Source organism: Austrofundulus limnaeus, unplaced genomic scaffold (genome assembly GCF_001266775.1).
Source record: "Austrofundulus limnaeus strain Quisiro unplaced genomic scaffold, Austrofundulus_limnaeus-1.0 Scaffold537, whole genome shotgun sequence".
Lineage (NCBI taxonomy): Eukaryota > Metazoa > Chordata > Actinopteri > Cyprinodontiformes > Rivulidae > Austrofundulus > Austrofundulus limnaeus.
The window spans coordinates 23874-27783 of NW_013952939.1; positions in this window are offsets into that span (position 1 = coordinate 23874).

Sequence of the window (3910 nt, forward strand, 5' to 3'; positions counted from 1 at the left end):
ATTTTGAGTACATCAAAGAGTTCTCACCATACTCAAACAACAGAAGGTCTCTGTCGCATCCTGTCGTTATCTTACCAGTCGTAGATAGTAAACAATGGTTTTGGAGGTAAATGAATAGGTCACTGTTCTCTTGTAAACATGGGCAGAGTCATGTGATGGCCAGAATTTGGAGCATTAACATTTCACTCCAAGTTATTGCTACAGAAGGTAGGCTAAGTGCACTCTCGACCACAGGTTTTAACTGGGAGATGTGGGGTGAATGCGCATCGAGGTAGGAAGGGAGAGACGGACAGATGAGGGGTTGATAATACATTCAACATTGAAAGGAACAATGAATCGAGGAACCAGCTTCTTGGGGGTGTCTTTTAACTGAATGTCCTTGGTGGAAAGCCATACCTTGTCACCGATCTGGTGTGAGGGCGCAGGGGAGCGATGAGGGTCCGTACTTCTCTTGTTTTGATCTGCTGTTCTCATTGCGGCCCTCTTGGCTTTTCTCCAGATTCTCCAACACCTGCGGAGATTAAGCTGGACGGATGGAACAGCAATCTGTGACTCAAAACAAGGGAACAGTGGAGGATTATACCCCAGGGATGCCTCGAAAGGGGAAAAACCAGTAGCAGAAGAAGTGTGGGAGTTATGGGTGTACTCAGTCCATGTCATGTACTTACTCCAGGTGGATGGGTTGTTGCTTGCCAGACACCGGAAGGCTGTTTCAAGCTCCTGGGTTGCAGCATTCCGTCTGTCCATTGGACTGTGGGTGGTTACCGGATGACAGACTGACCGAAGCTCCTAGGGCATTGCAAAAAGACTTCCACACTTGAGAAACAAACTGAGTTACTCAGTCTGAAACAATATCAACAAGAATGCCATGTATTCTGAAGACATGTTGCACCATAAGTTGGGCAGTTTTGAAGGCTGAGGGGAGCTTAGGTAATGGAACAAAGTGTGCAGACTTGGAGAATCGATCGACTATGGTAACAATGACAGTGTTACCTTGAGAGGGTGGGAGACCGGAAACAAAGTCCAGGGCCACATGTGACCAAGGTCCACTGGGAACAGGTAAGGGTTGTAATAAACTGGCAGGTGAGCGGTTCCCGCCTTTACACCGAGCACAGGTAGGACAGGCTGAAACAAACTCCTTTATGTCTACAGATAATGAGGGCCACCAGAAATATCTGGTAGCTTAAGCCATCATGCGAAAACCCCAGGGTTGACAGGAGAACTGGCTAGAATGCAACCAGTCTAAGACCTTTGTTCTAACAGTGGAGGGAACATAGGTCTTACCCAAGGGTCTACCTCCAGGGTTCAGTTCGGTTCTTTGTGCCTCAATAATGTCTTTTTCAATGGTCCAGGTGAGAGAGCTGACAATCATTGCAGGAGGAATGATGGGGTCTTCCTTGTTGTCGGGTTCTGAACTGGAAAAGAGTCGAGACAAGGCATCGGGTTGGACAGTCTTGGGGCCAGGCCTGTAGGTGATAGAAAAGTTAAATCACCCAAAAAATAAAGACCATCTGGCCTGGCAAGCGTTAAGCCTTTTACAGTAGCTGTCTGGAGATAAGCAAGGTTCTTGTGATCAGTCTAGATTAAAAAGGGGACCTCTGAGCCCTCAAGCCAGTGCTGCCACTCTTCCAAAGCCAGTTTATTGGCTAACAACTCTGTTTTCCACATCATAGTTGCGTTCAGCAGGGGACAAACATCGAGAAAAATAAGCACAGGGGCGAATCTTATAATCGGATGTGGACCTCTGAGAAAGGACTGCCCCTACCCCAGAATCAGAAGCATCCACTTCAACAATAAATTGTTTACTGGAGTTAGGGTGATGCAGAATGGGAGCAGAAATGAAGCGTGATTTCAACTCACCAAATGCTGCATTAGCTTTGGGGGTCCAGACGAACGACTTCTTGATAGAAGTGAGTTGAGTTAAAGGAGTAGCAACTCTGCTGTAGTCTTTAACAAAACGACGATAAAGGTTAGCAAAACCCAGGAACCTCTGGAGTTGTCGCCGGTCAATGGGGATAGGCCACTCTGCCACTGCTTTTACCTTTCATGTCTGAAAATATCCCTGTCCAAAAATGAAACCCAGAAACGGAAGGAGCATTAAACTTACACCTCGGCCTTTACGAAGAGCTGGTTTTTGTAAAGCCTCTGGAGGACTGCTCAGATATACTGCTGATGCTGGGAAGGGTTCTGGGAATAATTCAAAATGTCATCCAAATAGACAAAAACAAAAATGTTCAAAAAATCACGTAGCACATCATTGATTAAAGATTGGAAGACTGCAGGGGAGTTGGTGAGCCCAAAGGGCATAACGAGGAATTCAAAATGTCTGAGTGGTGTCTTAAACACAGTCTTCCACTCATCCCCTCTCCTAATTCTTACCAGATGGTAAGCATTGCGGAGGTCAATTTTTGTAAAAATGGAGGAAGAATGGAGTTGTTGGTGAACTGAGTCAATTAACGGTAGTGGGTACTTGTTCTTTATAGTTACTTAGTTTAACCCACGGTTAGTCTATGCACAGGCAGAGACTCTTGTCCTTCTTCTCGACAAAGAAGAAGCCTGCACCAACAGGTGAGGTGGATGGGTGAATGATACCTGAAGAAAGAGACTCATCAACGTGACTTTTCTAAGAGTCTCTTTCAGGACCAGAAAGGTTGTAAAGCCGACTAGAGGGGAGGTGGAGCCCCAGGCAAAATTTCAATGGCACAGTCATAGGGTCTGTGCGTGAGAAGTGACAAGGCTTTGGATTTGCTAAACACAGGAGCAAGATCGTGATATGCAGGGGGAACTTTAGATAAATCAATCCTTTTGGGGGGGTCTCCTTTAACGGGAGAACTGGAACAGCAAATTTGAGGCAATGTTTAAATCACTCCAACACTCTATCCTACTTTCAGCCCAGTTTGTAACAGGATTATGTTTTCTCAATGAAGGGTAGCCAAGAATTAACTGAGGAGAGGGGGAAGAAAAAACAAAAAACTCACCCGACTCATGGTGGTTTCTGGAAGAGATGAACTGAAGTTCAGAGATGCGGTGTCTTATTTGGGTGATGGTATGGCCAGCGATGTCAAGAACAGGCAGCGGTGGGTCAATCTATATTACAGGAAGTTGCAGTTTGTTGACGATGTCTTCAGAAATCAAATTCTGCTCAGCTCCTGAATCTACTAAGGCAAGAACAGGGGTCTTTAACTGGTCCTTGATAATGGTAGTGTGTAAAGTGAAACAGGAATTGAGGGGATGCATAGAACTTCTCACTAGAACCCCTCGTTCACCTAGTGAGCTGGCCTGTTTCCCCGCAGCGGACATTTTGCGACAAAATGTTCCATGTTGCCACAATAGAGACATTCTCTGGCTTCAAAACGTCTCTTATTCTCTTCTGGTGTCAGTCGAGTCCGCCCGAACTGCATGGGCTCATATCACGTATCTGTGACCATCTGCAGAGATCGGGCCGTCTCCATGGTTACTGAATGATGCACTAGAAAACCATAACTCGTTGTCTCGAGAAAACCATCAGGAAATTAACTCGTTATCTAAAAAAACACACTCCTCATTATTTCATGATAACTACATGTTATGTCAAGAAAACGGTCTTCTTTATTCTCTCATTTTATGTCATTGTCACAGGAAAATCATAGGAAAAAAATACATGTGGAAAAAGTCTGCTGTCTGCATCCGTAGTGATCTTATTGCATTTGTAACTTATATTGTGATCTGTGCTTTTTAGTTGGCTTACACCATATTTTAGTAATAAATAAATGAGTTTATATTGACGTGCGTCTGTGAGGATGACTGCACTGAAAAAAATGATTTTTGGGTGTAGTAACATTTATTTAATTATTCTTTTAAATTTTACAAAAATATCAAAATCTCTAAAAAAAACTACTAGAATTTACAAAATAAACTATACGCATTATAT